Source organism: Eulemur rufifrons, chromosome 19 (assembly GCF_041146395.1).
Source record: "Eulemur rufifrons isolate Redbay chromosome 19, OSU_ERuf_1, whole genome shotgun sequence".
NCBI lineage: Eukaryota > Metazoa > Chordata > Mammalia > Primates > Lemuridae > Eulemur > Eulemur rufifrons.
This window is the reverse complement of record NC_091001.1, coordinates 91261807-91281501: the sequence shown is the minus strand read 5'-3', so window position 1 is coordinate 91281501 and position 19695 is coordinate 91261807. Positions and strand designations below refer to the sequence as shown.

General features: G+C 37.8%; 1 non-coding gene across 1 annotated transcript; it reads left to right on the top strand.

Annotated features, from left to right (window-relative positions):
- The first annotated feature begins 8986 nt into the window (after window positions 1-8986).
- On the top strand, window positions 8987-9195 carry LOC138400326 (small nucleolar RNA U3). The gene has a single exon (XR_011236234.1). It is a non-coding gene; the product is annotated as a small nucleolar RNA U3 (small nucleolar RNA).
- The last annotated feature ends 10500 nt before the right edge of the window (window positions 9196-19695 follow it).

Below are 19695 nucleotides of genomic sequence, written 5' to 3'. Positions count from 1 at the left end.
ATAATATGAAGTAGTAAGGAAAGATCTGTGGCTACAGAAGTAGCAACTGTAAAATAAACATTTGTTACACTTCAGAAATTCCTAAGGTTGATACTTTGTTACAATAGATTATTATATTTGATGTTCATATTATTGACCCTGGAATCTTTCCCAAAAAGCTTGGGGGTCAGGACCAGGGGGTCGAATTTTACCAAGCAATAAATCAAGGTGTTTTGGGACCACCTCTATCAAAAAATGGTTTAATTTTTTTAAACTGTCATTGCTTTAAGGTGTGAATAAAAAATTCATTTATATGGATCATGTTTATTCCTAATCATATAAAATGAAGTATTTGTGTTCTAAAAAAGGTATTTAAAAATTGGCCAGGCACAGTGGTTCACACCTGTAATTCTAGCACTTTGGGAGGCCAAGGCAGGAAGATCACTTGACTCCAGGACTTCAAGACCAGCCTGGACAACATAGCCAACCGTGTGTCTACAAAAAAAAATTAACTGGGCATGATGGCACCCGCCTGTAGTCCCAGCTTCTTACTTGAGCCCAGGAATTTGAGGTTGCAGTGAGCTATGATGATGCCACTGTACTCTAGCCTGGGTGACAGCCTGTTTCAAAAGAAAAAAAATCATGATTTGTAGGTGTGTACAAAACATAGTATTGCTATAGTTAATAATGGTAAGATGACCATAACAATGCCATCTCCTGGAATTTTTACATTATAATATTTTCTAAATCATAGTTTCCAACCTAATTAATAGTTTGTTAGTATTTTTAAAACAGAACAAGCCAGATATCTATATATCCTTTTTCTCTTCTAGTTGCATGTGTGTTATCATTTGTAGTACTCCTGATAAATGATAATCTTCCAGAAAAGAATTATGAGGCTTTAATTTTGCTTCAAATTGATTATAAAATAATTGAAATTTTTATTAAAAATCAAAGTCTATATGTAATTAAGCATTATATTAAAAAGTGGTTTAGGAAAATTTGTAAAGTTTTTGAACCATTATAAAACCTTCTTATTTCTAAGGTCTATAAGACAGTTTCATAGGTAATAATGTGTGCGTTTCCAAGAATTCCCCATATATTCAGATGAGTATTGACCATACCTAAGCTGAAATGTGAAATGCTCCAAAATCTGAAAATTTTTGAGTGCCAATGTTACATTCAAAGGAGCATTTTGGATTTCATATTTTTGGATTAGGGGTGCTCAACTATGTATTCTGCCAATTTTCAAAAATCTGAAATCTGAATACTTCTAGTCCCAAGGACTTCAAATAAGAGATATTCAACCTGTATTAATATAGAGTTCTAAATTAGTGAAAATTTGCATTAACTTAAAATATGAAGTAGCTATTTTTGCTTAAATATTGTATAAAATTTAGTCATTTATTTTTCAAAATTTTGATGTAATAAAACATTGAATAAGATAATGCTTCTACAACCTAATAAAAACAGTATTTTTCATAGTCAACAAAACTAGTTGAATATTTTTAAATGATTTTTTAAAAAATTTTATTAGTGTTCATTTTAGCTAGTTTTAGGTTTTAGGGAATTGTGATACTTTTTTGCTTTTAAAATAATATCTTGGCCAGGTGTGGTGGCTCTCGCCCATAATCCTAGCACTCTGGGAGGCCGAGGCAGGAGGACGGCTCAAGGTCAGGAGTTTGAGTGAGACCAGCCTGAGCAAGATTGAGACCCCATCTCTACTAAAAACAGAAAAATTAGCCAGGTGTGGTGGCACATGCCTGTAGTTCCAGCTACTTGGGGAGGCTGACGCAGGAGGATTGCCTGAGCCCAGGAGTTTGAGGTTGCTGTAAGGTAGGCTGATGCCGCTTTACTCTAGCCCGGGCAACAGAGCCAGATTCTGTCAAAAAAAAAAAAAAAAAAAAAAAAACCCACTTACTTCCATACAATTCTTTCAGATTGTGTGGCTTAGCATTCCGAAACAAGTCTGAACAGAGCTAAAATTCACCCTCAGTGATTCTCTGCACTGATATATGTAAACAAAGTAATATTGTTTTATTATCCTCCTTTGTAAATGGTTTCTTAATTGAACCCTTGACCCTTAGACTATGTTTTAGTTTCCCTTTAAAAACTGAATTACAAGTGCTGTATTGATCATTTGTGTATATTTGTCCCTAGGTATACATGGGGGATCGGTTCCAGGACCACTTCCCCAATACCAAAATTCGTGCATAGTCAAGTTCTACATTTGGCCCTGTGAAACCTGATTAGCTATACAAAAAGGCAGCCCTCCACATACTCAGGTATCACATCTTGCAAATACTGTATTTTTATCCTAGTTTGGTGGAAAAAAACAATCCACATATAAATGGACCTGTGCAGTTGGAACTTGTGTTGGTCAAGGGTCAACTGTAATTTCCTGGCAACATTTTGTGTGTTTGAGGATCTGCTGACACATGTTGAGTAAATTCCTAAAATATGACTTTGACATCAAAAAGGCTAGACAGTCATATCTTTCCACTTAAAAACATACTTTCGGAAAAAAGTCCTACTTGTGAATATATTTTCTTTATAACAAACTGGTGTAAAATTTAGACCCTACTTTGTCTTTTTGGGGTACAGTGGTATGAAAAGAAATGGTTAAGAGAATGTTCCCTATAGAAGGCAAATTTTATTAAACATGAAATTTAGGGTTAAGTTTCCTTTTAAAATTCTTTTCATATGCTAAGGTTGCAGTTTGGAGGTTAAATTAGACAAAGAATGTAGGGAACATTAAGATGGCAGTAGTAAAATATTTCCCTATTCCACATTTTATATTGGCAGTAACCCTGGTTTCAACTTTTTCAGCAAGATACCTGCAAGTTTTTACTTTGAAGATATTTGGTTTATAGTTTCTAAGTGCCTGAAAAAAATTCCTTAAACATCCCTTCCAAAGAGTTCAGTGCTATAATAATACAATCACTGAGATTATTTTTAAATTGGATATTAATACAAAAAGTGGAATATTTTTATAAGATATTTTGAATTAACATATAATTAGTGTATATAAAAGTTGTTAATACTTATGAAAAAAAGAAAGCATCCTACTTTTAATATAGAATATCTAAGTGAGTTTATCAAGAATAAAACCCTTAGTTTTTCTATGATAGTTGCCACTGAGCAATTTTTATTAAAAAACAAGCCAATAAAAAAAGCTTACCAAAATATTTACATAAGAGCAAGTGAAATTACACAAAATGACTGATTGGGGGAGAAATTTGTCATCTGGTTATTAAAAAAAAGATGATATCAATACAGATTGCTGCTATTCATATAATAAGCACTTGTTGAAGAATAGGTGATTAAAATCCTGCATTTGCACTCTGTAATGATCCTACTTTTATTGAATTCATCAGTTATTTATGTAAAGTATCTCTCAAATAATAAGCACCATTTGATAGAGACAGCTCATATGTTTTGTAATTCTTATAGAGAATTACTTGTTATGATAATTGTAGTCTCTCCACAGAAAACGATAAAAAATATTCCTGTTTGGCCGAGCGCAGTGGCTCACATCTGTAATCCTAGCACTCTGGGAGGCTGAGGCGGTGGATGGTTTGAGCTCAGGAGTTTGAGACCAGCCTGAGCAAGAGCGAGACCCCGTCTCCACTAAAAATAGAAAGCAATTATATGGACAACAAAGAATATACATACAGAAAAAATTAGCCAGGCATGGTGGCACATGCCTGTAGGTCCCAGCTACTCGGGAGGCTGAGGCAGGAGGAATGCTTGAGCCCAGGAGTTTGAGGTTGCTGTGAGCTAGGCTGACGCCACAGCACTCTAGCCTGGGCAACAGAATGAGACCCTGTCTCAAAAAAAAAAAAAAAAAAAAAAATACTCCTGTTTACGATGATGGGCCTAGGTGCCAAGTCCCTCATATTCAATCTTTTTTACCAAAGGGGACTTAACCAAATCTTTTACCAAATATAATTTTATTTTTAGAGGATGGTACTGGTGGTGGCCAAAAGAATAAAACATTGAGAGAAGAAACAGCATTTGAATTTGGTATCCTGAATGTGAAAGGATAATAGATATTCATCAGTTATTTACAGACCCCTTCCTAAATGTGCCAGGTACTGTGCTGAGTTCAGGGATACAATGATGTGCAAAAAAGACACCTCCCCACCCTCCCCCCCACAAACCCTGACCTTAATGAGTTTATTGTTGGGGAGACAGCCAATTAATTTCACAAGAAAATTGTAAAACTATTGCAACAAATGAGAAAAAGAGGCCTGTGGTGGTAAGCCAGTATGTAAGAGAGGCCTTCCCTGAGCCATTGATGCTTAATCTGAAATCTTAGGGATAAAAGTTAACTAAGCAAAGAGGGGAAGGGAAACTATTCCACATAGAGGGGATAGCAGGGGAATAGAAGGAACTGAAAGACAATTTGGCTGAAGTTTAGTAGTTAATACAATTGAACAGGTAAGTTGGCACCATGCATTCTAGGTCATGCTTTCTTTGTCAGAGCTTTTGATTAGAAATATGTGCTTTTAATGCTAGAGGCCAAGATATGCAATTCTACTCTTGGTGTATACTCAACAGAAATGCATGCACACATGCCAGAAGTGACCTGTAAAAGAATATGCATAGTGACATTCAAATTGGAAACATGTCCATCAACATAGAATGGGTAAAGAAGTTGGTATAATTATACAATGGAATCTAAGCAGCAGTGAAAACAAATGGACTAAAGTCTCATGCAACAACATGAATTTCACAAGTAGTATGCTGAGTGAAAGAAACAGACAGCAAAGGATTTGTACTGTATTATTTCATTTATATGAAGTTCAAACACAGGCAAAATTAAGCTGTAGTGCTTATGGATGCATACTGAGGTGCAAAGTCTTTTATAAAATAGCTTTAACAAGGTATGATATACATATAAAATTCATCCATTGCAAGTGAGCAGTTGGATGATTTTTAGTAAATTTGTACAGTTGTGCAGTTGTCATCACAGTCATTCGGCAAAGTCATTTTTATAAAAGGCAAGAAAGTCATACTCACTTAGGCAGCACCAATACTAAAATTGGAACAATACAGAGAAGATTAGTATGGCTCCTTTTATTTAAAAGAAAAATAAATAAAAAGCAAGAAAGTGGCCACCATAAAAGCTTAGTGGTTACCTTAATGGGAAAGAAGGAAGGTTGTATTTGGAAAGGGGTATGAGGACTTTTATTTCATGGGTGTTTGGTTTTTAGTAATTCATTAAGCTGTATGTTTTACATACTTTTCTATGTTATAGTGTATCATTTTAAGTGTTTTTTGAAATTGTTTTAGGAAAGTTACACATTTAACATAGTGAAATTACCAATTTGCGTCTTAATTGTTTCAATTATTATGTCATAGCCATCTTTTCATGTTATACAAACTTCATAGCCTCCTCTTCAGAGAAATCTCTGAAAACTTGATCCAACCACATGCCCCAGTTTGTGTCTGTTACCTCCCTGTGTATTTCATTCATAGTACTTATTACTCTGTAAGTGTCCAGATTTATTTTTATTCCTCCACTATAACGCAAGCTCCATTAGGGCAGGAACACTTTCTGACATGTTCATCAGTGTGCCCCCACTGATGAATAGTTCTGTTGAATAAATATGTGAACCTGGTTATTCAATCCTGAATTCAATCCAGTGGATTTCAAAATCTGTAGTCGTAATCACTAGTCTTTCATAGAATGTTAAAGTTAGGCAAAACTAATTATCTAACAAATATAATTATACCTCATTATACATATGAGGAAACTAAGGTCTAAAAGAGATATTGTCTAAAATAAAATGATGGAGTGGCGGGGCGCGGTGGCTCACGCCTGTAATCCTAGCACTCTGGGAGGCCGAGGCGGGAGGATCTCTCAAGGTCAGGAGTTTGAGACCAGCCTGAGCAAGAGCGAGACCCCGTCTCTACTAAAAATAGAAAGAAATTATCTGGCCAACTAAAAATATATATAGAAAAAATTAGCCGGGCATGGTGGCGCATGCCTGTAGTCCCAGCTACTCGGAAAGCTGAGGCAGAAGGATTGTTTAAGCCCAGGAGTTTGAGGTTGCTGTGAGCTAGGCTGACACCACGGCACTCACTCTAGCCCGGGCAACAGAGCAAGACTCTGTCTCAAAATAAATAAATAAATAAATAAATGATGGAGCTACAAAGTTGGAATAAGGGCTTATGTCTTCAAACCCCAAGTTCAGGACTTTTTCCATTACAACATGGAACAGCAGTTCTGTCACTTGAATAGAACATAGGTAATTGCTTTTTACATTAATCTTTCATAAGGATAATTGAGACATCCTCAGCCTGGGCAATAGCAACACCTGGTCTGTACAAAAAAAAAAAAAAAAAAACTTACCCAGGTGTGATATCATGCACGTGTAGTCCCAGCCACTGGGGAGGCTGAGGCAGGAGGATACCTTGAGCCCAGGAATTTGAGGTTGCAGTGAGCTATGATTGTGCCACTGCACTCCAGCCTGGGAGAGAAAGTGAGACCCTGTCTCAAAAAAAGAAACAGAAAGAAAATATTTTGAAAGAGAGGTTGATAGATAAGATATACTGAGAGAAGAAAAGAATCAAGGATGACTACTAGGTTTTTTGTCTTGAGTAGCTAAGTGAATGGTAAAGCCATTTCCAGAGATAAAGAAGGCTCTAGGAGGAGTGAGTTTGGATAAATGCCCCCCAAAATTTACATTAACTGGAAGAAGTTAGAAGTGAAAGATATCATTATTATATGATTCTGTTAATATGAAATGTTCGCTGTGTGTGGTGGCCCTTTCCTGTAGTCCCAGCTACTCAGGAGGCTTGAGGTCAGCTTGAAACCAACCTGGGCAACATAGTGAGAACCCATATCTAATTAAAAAGAAAAAAAGCAATGTCCACAAAAGGCAAATCTATAGAGAAAAAGTAGATTAGTGGTTGCCTGAGCCTTTGGATGGGAATGGGAAGAGGTTGTAAACAGGCACAGGGGAAATTTTTGGGTGATGAAAATGTTCAGCAGCTAGATTGTGGTGGTGGTTGTACAACTCCATAAATTTGATAAAAATCATTGAAATGTTTTAAAACAGTCATTTAAATCATAAAACCTTAGAATGATGAATTTTAAGATATGTAAATTGTTATACCTCAATAAAGTTGTAAAAATATTTTACATAATACTCATGGTTTATTTTATTTATTTATTTTTTTGAGACAGAGTCTCACTCTGTTGCCCGGGCTAGAGTGAGTGCCGTGGCGTCAGCCTAGCTCACAGCAACCTCAAACTCCTGAGCTCAAGCGATCCTCCTGTCTCAGCCTCCCGAGTAGCTGGGACTACAGGCATGCACCACCATGCCCGGCTAATTTTTTCTATATATATTTTTAGCTGTCCATATAATTTCTTTCTATTTTTAGTAGAGACGGGGTCTCACTCTTGCTCAGGCTGGTCTCGAACTCCTGACCTCGAGCAATCCACCCGCCTCGGCCTCCCAGAGTGCTAGGATTACAGGCGTGAGCCACCGCGCCCGGCCAATACTCATGGTTTAAACAAAGATTTACAATCATTGGTAAGAAAATTAAAAGGATACATAAATGTTTCAATAATGAAGAATTTGAAATAGTGACTTTTAAGAATTTTACCTGAGTTTCAGTGGAGCAAACAAAAAATATCTTAGGCTGGGCACGGTGGCTCACGCCTGTAATCCTAGCACTCTGGGAGGCCGAGGCGGGAGGATCGCTCGAGGGTAGGAGTTCAAGACCAGCCTGAGCAAGAGCGAGACCCCATCTCTACTAAAAACAGAAAGAAATTATATGGACAACTAAAAATATATATAGAAAAAATTAGCTGGGCATGGTGGCGCATGCCTGTAGTCCCAGCTACTCGGGAGGCTGAGGCAGTAGGATTGCTTGAGCCCTAGAGTTTGAGGTTGCTGTGAGCTAGGCTGACGCCATGGCACTCTAGCCTGGGCAACAGAGTGAGACTCTGTCTCAAAAAAAAAAAAAAAAAAAAAAAACAAATTCCTTTATGTGTTGGTTAATTTTATGTGTAAACTTAACTGAGCCATGGGTTGCCCAGCTATTGGTCAAACATTATTCTATGTATTTCTATAAGGGTGTATTTGGATAACAGTAACATTTAAATTGGTAGACTGACTTACAGCAGATTACCTTACCTAATGTGGGTGGCCCTAATCCAAATGGTTGGAGACCTGAATAGAACAAAAACGGCTGACCTTCTTTCCTCCAGTAAAAGAGAATGCCTCTTGCCTGACTGCCTTTGAGCTGGTATTTTCCTGCCTTCGGACTCAAACTGTAACATCAGCTCTCTCTGGATCTCAGGCCTGTCAGTCTTCAGACTCTCCTGGGTCTCCAGCTTGCCGACACACCCAGAAGATCTTGCAACTTGTCAGCCTCTATAATCATGGAGCCAATTTTTTATAATAAATCTCTTTCTATGTATGATACATCCTATTGGTTCTGTTTCTCTGGAGTCACTCTGTGACTAATATATACTTTCCATCTTTTTTTTCCTATGCATAGTCTAAAAACGTGAATATTTTATGTAAGTAACTTTGGTACAATCTTATAAGAAAACTTTAGTGCTCATTGATTTTCAGAAACCTATATAAGAGAAAATAGAGCTCAATTAAAAATGAGATAACATGGCCAGTTAAAATTATATTACCTCAAGCCTTAAAGAGAATATAAAGATCCATAATATTAAGTTTTTAAAAATGTAATATTTACATATTTAAAGCACAGGGCATGCAAGTCTTTCACAGAATATGGTTACTTGAAAGTTCAACTTCACTCATTTCTGAGCACTTTTTGGCTAGTCACTATTCATCAGACTGGACGAGTCTGGCTGGCATCCAGTGGGATTCTCTAACCTCTGGAGCCCTATAAGTCTGTCGATGCAGCCTTAACACAGGTGCTTATGAAGCTCTTCAGCTGTGTGTCTTTCATTTCCATGTATTCTGTTAAAACTTTACTATATGTGTATATATTCTTAAGAAATATATGTAGGAAGACTATACTTTTGGGGATCATTTCCATACTTTGTTACTAGAGAAGTTTCTCTGAACGTGTGGAGCACTGGAAACCATGAGGATGAGGTGCTCTCCTGAGTGTGAAGCCGGCTTTCGGTATTGCTTCGCTGCAAATGCCGTTTGCCACTGATGATCATTCTTCTCTCCTTTTGGGTGAGTGAGAGGGAGAGGACACAGTCTGAGTGATCTCTTTTTTTTTTTTTTTTTTTTTTTCTTGATACAAGAAAATAAAAGAAATGTATGTAGGATTGTTTTGCATGTTTTAAAATTTTACATCAAAGCTATATTTCTGTATGTATTCTGCATCGTGTTTCATCTGTGGGGATACTGTAAATTTACAGATAGCTGTAAGTTTATTCTTTTCCACTGCTGTAGAAAATTTCCTGAATTAATATACCATATGTTATTATCCATTCACCAGTGGATGGGACATTTAGGTTGTTGCCAAATATTCGCTATTACATACAATGTAGCTAGGAACATTGTACATCAATGTAAGTTGCCAAATTACTCTCCCAAGTAGATACATCAAGATACCCTCTTACCAGAAAGCTCCTTTTGCTTCACCAATCCAATGCCAATGCTTGGCCTTTTCAGAATTCTTAACCTTTGCCAATCTAATGGTATCTCATTATGGTTTTAATGTCCTTGATTACCAATGAATTGAATCATCTTTTTAAATGTTGTTGGCTACCCAAGTTTCTTCTCCTGTAAAGGGCTTTTGTGCCTATTTATAGCCCCTGTCATTATTATTATTGTTGTAATATTGGATTGTCTTCTTTGTATTGATTTATGGGAGTTCTTTATATACTCAAGAAACAAATCCCTTGTTAGCGATTTGCATTTACAAATATATCCTCTCAATCTCTGAATTGTCTTTTTACCTTGTTTATGATATTTTTAGATGTACAGAATATCTAAACTTTAACATAGTCAAATGTCAATCTTTATGTGTGTTTTAATTTTGTTTTTTAGAACCCTCTTTTCTGACTGGGTGTCGTGGCTCATGCCTGTAATCCTAGCACTCTGGGAGGCCGAGGTGGGAGGATCACTTGAGGTCAGGAGTTTGAGACCAGCGTGAGCAAGAGTGAGAACCCATCTCTACTAAAAATAGAAAAAATTACCCGGGCATGGTGGTGCTCGCCTGTAGTCCCAGTTACTCAGGAGGCTGAGACAGAAGGATCACTTGAGCCCAGGAGTTGGAGGTTGCTGTGAGCTAGGCTGATGCCACGGCACTCTAGCCTGGGCAACAGAGTGAGACTCTGTCTCCAAAAAAAAAAAAAAAAAAAACACCTCTTTTCTGTCTTAAAACCATGAGGATATTCTCCCTTTCCTCAGTATTCTCTTGTTTTAAATCTTTGCTTTTTATATTAGGACTTTAATCCTCCTGTTATTTATTTTTATTTACATTGTGAGATAGGAATTCAGTTTCATTATTTTCCAGATAGATAACCAGTTGTCCCACCAACATTTAGTAAGTCAGTCAACATTTCTTCACTGATCTGCAATGTGTATCAAGTTTCCAGGTATGTATGAATCCATACAGAGATAGTTTTTAGTCTGGCTACCCTGCCACACTATCCTTAGAGATTGTCTTATATTTTTATATTCATCTCTGATCTTTTGAGTTTGTCTGAACTCATCTCAATATAACCTATTGAGTAAAGAACAAGATTACAATGAAATAAATAGAGTACATGAGAGTGAGCTATCAAAGTGTGGGGGGTGGGATAACAAATATAGTAAAATGATAACAATTGGTGAATCTTGGTGAAAGGTATCCAGGAGCTCTTTGTACTATTCTTCAACTTTTATGTCTGAAATTAAGCCAAAATAAAAGCATTTTAAAATTTTAAATATATGTAAAAGAGCTTACAATGCTACCTAGCACATAGTAAGGAGTACCTGTGTGTTTGCTGTTACTATAATATAAAGGTAGGTTGGAAGCCTAGGTTAGGTGACGATATTAGAAGGTGAGGGTAAAGAACATGCAGGTAGGTGACATTTTCTTTAGATTTGTCACAAGTCCTACCCAGGACTTGTGACAGTTTAATGTCTAATGTAGCCCGGGTGTTTTTTACTTTGAAAGAATCTAAACGTAGATGATCTTAAAGTGGAAAGTAAAAAATAGCTTTTTATTTGAAAAGAATGGAAAGATTTTGTAGGCAGATCATAAGCACACCATCTGGTTAACTCAAGAGAAATTCTAAGAGCATAGATTTTACATTTTTATCAGCCATGTATGGTTTAAGATAAACGTTCCTCAGCTAAAAATATACAACTGTATTTGTTCTGCTATTCACAAGTTATTTGGAAATGCCACTCAGCTATATCTGAGAATCAGACTTTATTGTGGTTTATATTTCTCAAGTGCAAATATTCAATGGTAAGTAAGACAAATTTATCACATAGGAAATAGGTAAGGACAGGACACGGTGGCTCACACCTGTAATCCTAGCACTTTGGGAGGCTCAGGTGGAAGGATTGCTTGAGGTCAGGAGTTGGCGACCAGCCTGAGCAACATAGTGAGACCCCCATCACTACAAAAAATAGAAAAATTAGCTGGGCATGGTGGTACACACCTGTAGTCCCAGCTACTCGGGAGGCTGAGGCAGGAGGATCACTTCAGCCCAGGAGTTTGAGGTTGTAGTGGCCTATGATCATGCCCCTGCCCTCATGAACAACGTGAGATCCTGTCTCCAAAAAAAAAAAAAAAAAAGAAAAAGAAAAATAGGCAAGGTTGGTACAGTAGTAGTATCTCTAAAATTAAATGAACTTTAATACTTTAAAAATATGATCACACTGGCCGGGTGTGGTGGCTCATGCCTGTAATCCTAGCACTTGGGAGGCCGAGGCTGGTGGATCATTTGAGCTCAGGAGTTCAAGACCAGCCTGAGCAAGAGCGAGACCTCCCCCATCTCTACTAAAAAATAGAAATTATCTATAAATGAATTTTTAAAAATAAAGATAAAAAAAATATGATCACACTCATTGATTCTTAACTAGGGACAATTTTGTCCCCAGAGGACATTTCACAATGTCTGGAGATTGTCACAAGGTGGGAGTGGGGGTGCCAGGGGAAGGGATATTACTGGCATCTAGTGGTAGAAACCAGGAATGCTGCTAGATATCCTACAATGCCAGGGCAGCCCCCACAACAAAGAATCAATCTGGTCCAAAATGTCAACAATGCCAGAGTTAAGTCCTGCAATAAATGAACATATTTTCTAAAATTTCAAGCAGTTAAAGTGCTACTAGGGATGGAATAATGCTTCTAGCCCTGTCTTTATACAGAATATTACCAGCTAGCCTACTGCCTGGTACATAATGTGTACTTAATACATATTTGTTTAATCAATGAATGAAGGATTAGTGCTGCTCTTATTCTATGAGTATTTTTATGTTTTTCCTTCATTTATGTGTGCACTGAAACTGAACCTGATACCTGCTCCCTGCCCCATCACTATCCCAACTTTGTCTCAAAATATGGCAAGGGAAGGACCTAGAGATAGATTTTTATATAAGAATATAGGTCAGCTAGGTTACAGTAGAGAAAAACCAATATTCATTAAAGATTGAATATTTGGAAGATAACAAATTTATGTATCTTTTAGTATTATAAAATAATTTTAGGGTAATAAAGACATTTATTAGGAAATCTCATTTTTAAAAAAGGGATCTAAATGATATTCAAAACATGGATAAGCATTCAAACCTGCGAGTGCTGCACAAATCTCTAAAGCTCTTCAGGCCACAACTGCTTGTCCTGACAAAACTGTGGGAGGAAAAAGTTCTTCCCACCCTCCCTGCTTATTTTGTGCTCGAGGAAAATGATGTAGCAGGAAGTTACCCCTTCTCCACTCTCCAGGGAGTGTAAGCTGGAAGGTACACTCCTGGCCCCTGTTAAATGGAGAAGATATGAATTGCTGAGAGTCCCTCTACATCATTTCGTTTTCTTTCTTTCTAGTAAAGGAATTGTCCACAAAACTTTCATTAATCTGTAGCTAAACCTCAGGTTACCTTCAAGCAGGTCCTCAGATCGGTTTGAAAATTGTATTTAATGAGTTATATTCAAATGACTACCTCACTTACCTAAAAATCTCTGAAGTGAGAAACAAGTAATAATTACCTGAGAAATATAGTAAAGAAAAAACCAGAAGTATTAATATTTTTTAGAAACTATTATCAAGCTTCTTATTATTTACTTATGTTTAGTTGATTATGATGATTTTTTATTGTGTACTATCTTTTAAAATATCCTAGATCTAACAGCAATTTCCCTCACATTTGATATGCTAAGAACAAAAATTATATCTGTTTTCAATCCAACTTGGTTCTTTTATTTTTATTAGCTGTTTTAAGAGATTAATATTTGCACATAGTAAAAAAAATTAGCCAGTCCAGAAAGACTTTTAATGAAATGCCATAGTGCTTACTACCATTCCTTCCCTACTCTTCACCTCAGTACTGCTTCTCAAGGGCAACTCATTTTGTTTTTGTTTTTAGGTAGTCACTTTATAACTGTGAATAATATTTCTATGTTAATATTTCTTGATGTATCGATTTTAGACATGTATTTACTCCCACCTTTAAAAGGTAAGGATTTAATTACTTAAGCCACTCTCCATCCTTCCCATTTTTAATAGTTATATTATCTTTAATTATTCTTTTGGAAGGCTTTGTAACTTAAGATACTTAAACTCCTGTTTTGTTTTGTTTGTTTGTTTTTTTGAGACAGAGTCTCACTCTGTTGCCCGGGCTAGAGTGCCATGGTGTCAGCCTAGCTCACAGCAACCTCAAACTCCTGGACTCAAGCAATCCTTCTGCCTCAGCCTCTCGAGTGGCTGAGACTACAAGCATGTGCCACCATGTCCCGCTAACTTTTTTCTATATATTTTTAATTGTCCGGTTAATTTCTTTCTATTTTTTAGTAGAGACGGGGTCTTGCTCTTGCTCAGGCTGGTCTTGAACTCCTGACCTCGAGCGATCCTCCCGCCTCGGCCTCCCAGAGTGCTAGGATTTACAGGCATGAGCCACTGCTCCTGGCCTTGTTTGTCAACTTTATAGCAGCTCTTGTCTCCCCAGTATGTAAGATAAGGCCATTATCACATTCTCCTTTCATTTTCTCTTCCTCTTCTTCCACGCAACCTCTGTCATCTTTAATTTCACTTTCTGTCTTTTAATTTTATAATATCAAGGTTAAAGACAGCTACACCCTGTTCTGTAACTATAAATAAATACTCAGTGTTTTGTCTGTAGCTGATTCTAAACTTTTAACAGCAGTAAGCAGCATTTGCTTCATTATCACTATGTAAATATTACTCAGAGCTACACCGGGACATTTCCTCCTTCATGGTCCACTTTTTGACCCCTCTGCCACCTAAGAGTGAACGTCTTTTTCCTTAAATACTATCAGTTGTTCAAAATCCAGCCAAATTTTAGTTTGTTTCTTATCTAGGACCATGCCTTTCTTGTGGTTTTTGTTTTTTCTTATAAATTCTAATTAACTTTCTTTTTCTCTACTGAAAAGAAGACTTACATGCCTCCTTTATCCATCTACAGCATGAAATGCATCCCATTCTCATTCTTGAATACACGCTCCTTGGAGTCCATGGACAGTCTATGTGGACGGATTATTTTCCAGCTCTGCCACATCTTGGCATTCTTCTCGCTGAATTCTTGGTTGGTTGCCAGGTTACTCAAATCCCATGTCTTGATTTTTGCTGGAATACACTAATATGTTTTCTCTTTTAGATCCTGACATGTCCTTTATTCTCCTTTCTGGAAAAAAAAAAAAAAAAAAAGACGTGATATTCACCAATCTGAATTTCTTCTACTTTAAATGTTCTGCCCTTGTGAACTTATCTTCCAACTTTTTTCCTAGATTTGTTACTAGAGAACCACCAATATTATTCTTCAAATGGTGGGCATATTATCAATTCTATAACTTGGAGCAACCATTGGTTCTCTATATAGTGGGATAATAATCCAAATAATATGGAATAATCTAACTGTATTTGCATAAGATTTGCCAAACTCAGCTGTGAGTTTGACTGGTTTTGTCAGTGTCTTGATTTTTCACAGTATTTTCTAATAACATACATGAACTCAATTTAAGGGTGTGGTCACAATAATTGTAGCTATGCTAAGAGAAGACTCAAATTACAAGACCTCAAATTTTATTTTATTTAAATAGTAGACATGAGGTAAACTTTCATTTAGCCTAAAAAATTTGAGCAGATTTTAGTGTTTAAAAATATTTTGAAATTCTGGTTCTTAGAATGTTAATTATTTCTTATAAATGTAACATAGAATAGGATTAACCTGATAGCCTGAAACTAAAGGCAGGAAAAGACAGAGGCTCTTAAAAAAGATCCATAATCCAAGGGGGCTTTCTACAATAAGACAGGAGCTAGTGAGGCTGATCAAGCCTAAGAGATCTGTTGGAAGGATATTATAGATAAAAGTCCTCAGTATCTAATCAGGATTTAAAACCAAGAGTGGGATAGTGATAGTCCCCCCAGCAGGATAGTGAAGATTCACAGAATAAATGGATCCAAACAAATAATACAGGTAAAGGGGATCACCCAATCAACAAAGATACCGCAGGCTCATATGCAGAGGTGACTTTCCAAACATTAAACAACCAATAGGGAACGTCAAGGGCTAATCAAAATTGAGGTTGATCATGGCTCTGAACTGGAGCCCAGAGGCCTCTGTGTTGGACTAGTCATTAATTTTCAGTGAATGCATCACAGGGAGGGTCTAGATAGCCCCTGGGTTTGGGAGGAAGTGTGAAGGAGCACTGGGGTGTCCAAGATAGTAGCTGTTTCAGTGTTTTAACCATCTATTCATCCATACTGGTGAGTCTTGGCTCTCTGGATGGGTCTTTGTCCTGGAGCACTTACAGGGATCAGAGACCCGGGTAATGTTTTAACCATCTTCGTAGGAACTTAGCCTCCAAGGTATTAGGCAAAATCCACCCTTCAGAAACTGAGAAGAAACTCAGCTCCAGAGGGGAGGTTAAGTCAGATGCTGAGAAGCATAGAACAAAGGTCAGGTCAGGACAAGCAGCAAAACCAGAGAGTTACTGAATTAGAACTCTGCATATCTTATCAGCCTGGGGTCAAGGTTGGAATCTGAGTGAAGGGCAGGCCAGGACCACTGGGGAATGATTAGAATAACCTGAATTGGAACATGAGGGCTAGGCAGAACATTTTACTGTATAATTTTCTCTGAAATCCTACTGATTGTACCAGGCAGGGTTCAGTGCAGGAAACAGAAACCACTGGAAGTATTTTAAGCATGAAGGGATTTATCATAGAGATTTATGTGCTTAGAAAATCTTTGAAAGAGCCAAAGGAGTAGACTTTAGGCAGGGCCTTCAGGAATGACTCCTAAACCCATACAAAACTGACTCACCAGGAGAGCTGTCTCTGAGTAAGTTCAAGACCAGGGTTCAGGAATGCAACATGGCTTCTGTTGCCACAGCAACTGCACCCCAACACTCAGGAAGCTGGAAAAGGAACACTGAAGAAGGTACTATAAAAAATAAAACCTCACATATTCTCGACCTCACCTGCAGCAGGAAAATAAGAGGAACAGGAAAATAACTTCCACCTCACTTCTGCCTTCCACATCTCACTCAAATGTGTCTAATTGGTGGAAGCAATTCACATCCAGAGCTAACCCTGCAAAGGAGCCAGAACTGCGGATTTTCATGTTCTATTTGTGCAGTACAGGAAGATACCCTGGAGCAAGGTAGAGTACATTGAGTGAGCCAATCCATATTGTCCACTAAAATGACACACCAATTTTAAAGTGCAAAAAAATACACTGAGGCCAGGCACGGTGGCTCACGCCTGTAATCCTAGCACTCTGGGAGGCCCAGGCGGGAAGATCGCTCGAGGTCAGGAGTTTGAGACCAGCCTGAGCAAGAGCAAGACCCCGTCTCTACTAAAAATAGAAAGAAATGATCTGGACAACTAAAAATATATATAGAAAAAAAATTAGCCAGGCATGGTGGCACATGCCTGTAGTCCCAGCTACTTGGGAGGCTGAGGCAGTAGGATCGCTTAAGCCCAAGAGTCTGAGGTTGCTGTGAGCTAGGCTGACGCTACGGCACTCTAGCCTGGGCAACAGAGCGAGACTCTGTCTCAAAAAAAAAAAAAAAAAAAAAATACACTGAGTGGGAACAGGAAGGGTCATTTAAGGTATCAGCTAGAGGCCAGGTGCTGTGCAAGGGTGCTGAATTCAAGTTCAACATTTTTCTAAGGCATTTATAATCACTGGAGCCTTGATTTGCTTTTAACAGTTGTACCTTATTGGTCAATCCTTTCTTCCTTCAGAAAACTCATCTGACAATTTTATTTTGTGAATAGATAATGCATTCACGTGGTCCATTATTTGAAAAGTTCACAAGGCCCTACAGTAACTGTCCCAAAGCTACTCAGTTACTCTCCCTAGAAATAAACAATTATCTTTATATGTGTATTCTCCAGAGATACTTTATACATACACAAGCATATATGTGTATCATATTCTTCCCTCTCATTTTATACAGTGGTAGCCATCTATGTGCATTGCTGTGCACTGTGCACTTCCTAACAGAGCTTGAAGATTGTTGCATATTACCATAAAAAGAGCCTCTTCATTCTTATTTATAGGTGCCTAGTATTCCATTGTATGATGATCTAGCATAATTTATTCAACCAGGCCCCTATTGATGGACATGTAGATTGCTTCTTTTGCTATTAAATATAATGCATCAAGGAATAATTTTGTACACATGCCATTTCACAAGTGTTTAGGCATAGTTACAGAGTATTTCTAGATGTAGAATTGCTGGTGTCTTTATTATTTAAAAAAGAACATGGACTAGAAATTTTGCGGAAGACCCAGAGGCATCAAGACAGATCTGCAGAAGAAGGTCACCTTAATGTGCATAGATTTGGGTCACTCTGTGGTGGGTACTGTAGGATTTTCATTAAGACCTTGTGTATGACAGAGAAGTCTGTTCTAAAAAAAAAAAAAAAATACCTTAGTTTTACTTGCCTGCTTGCCCTACGGGCCTTCAATTTACTAGAATTAACTTATCCTTTAAAATTTAATAAATCCCCCTAGGTAGGACAGTTCAGCAATATCTATCAAAATAAATAATGCAAGTATACTTCATCCTGCGATTCCACTAGGATCAGCATAAATATTCAGCCATAGGGTCTCATTAAAAAACATAATGGGCTGCGTGTGGCAGCTTCCGTCTGTAATCCTAGCAATTTGGAAGGCCAAGGTGGGAGTTTGAGACCAGCCTGAGCAACACAGCAAGACCCTATCTCTAAAAAAAAATTTTTTTAATTAGCCAGGTGTGATGGCTGTGTGTAGTCCCAGCTACTGGGGAGGCTGAGGCAGGAGGATCGCTTGAGCCCATCAGTTTGAGGTTTCAGTGAGCTATGATGATGCCACTGCGCTCACTCTAGCTTGGGCAACAGATTGAGACCCCATCTCAAAAAAACAAAAAACGAAAAAAAAAAATCATTATGGTACATAGAATCAACAGCATACTGTTAGTTGTATAAAAGAATGAGGAAGATCTTCATAGACTGATATGGGAAGATCGTCTAGAAACATCATTAAGCGAAAGAAGCAAGGTGTGGGTAACTACATATTCTTCCAATTGTGTAAAATTATATAGAAGGACAGTATGTACTCACATTTGATTATAAATGCCTCTTAAATTTCTAGAATGATACATAAGAAACTAATTAAGAGTAGTTAACTGTTAGTAAGAGTGGAAGACAAGGCAGGCCAATGGAAAAGTTGGGGGTGGGGGAAGAAAGAGAGGAAAGGATGGAGGAGGAGAAACAAGGATTTTTTAAAAAGACAAATATGAATTAAAGACAAACTTTAATTCAATAGACCAGAAGTACAATACAGTAGGAAATCCAGTATCCCTCCAAACTCTGGAAATCCCTGCGGTGCCCACATTATTTCCTAGTTGCCTCCACCATTTAGTTCCTGCTGCTGCTGACTTCCCTTTTTTCTCTGCCGTTTTACCTCTCTCACGGTGTTAGTGTTGCTTTGAGGTCCTGTGTCACAGCTGTGCATCACTCTGATTCTTTGTTCCCATTGTGTCACCACCACAAGGCTGCCTGTAGCACACATTTACTCAACGGGGCAGGTACATTGTAGCACATAATAGCCCAACAACCTCAAACCTTGGACCCTGGTCTTAAAAGTCCCTCCGCCACTCCCTCCTCATGACTCTCTCCACGGAGAGCCCTGTAACTGGGTTCTTGTCTCCTCTTTGACCTTCTCCCCGTCCTAAGAATTCCTGTGGATTTCTTAGACCAAGTAGTGTGGCTCTTTCTTTGCCTCTTAGTCCGTTCCAGAGGGCTCCAGCCAACCAAAGGGAGCCTTTAAGGTGTGTGTGTGCGCATGTGCAGGTGCATCTGCTTGTGTGAACTTTTTATTTTGAAATAATATAAATATTTTAATATTTTACACTATGAAGTCAGATGGGAGTTCAAAGTTCAAACTCTGACTCCTTTCCTTACTAATGTCCGATCTTCCTTATCCCTTCAACCCCTTGTTTAACTTTCTTAACTTCTTACAACCTCAGTGGCATCATCCACAAAACAGGAATAATAACAGTTGTACCTTAGGATTATTGTAAGGTATATCTAAGACA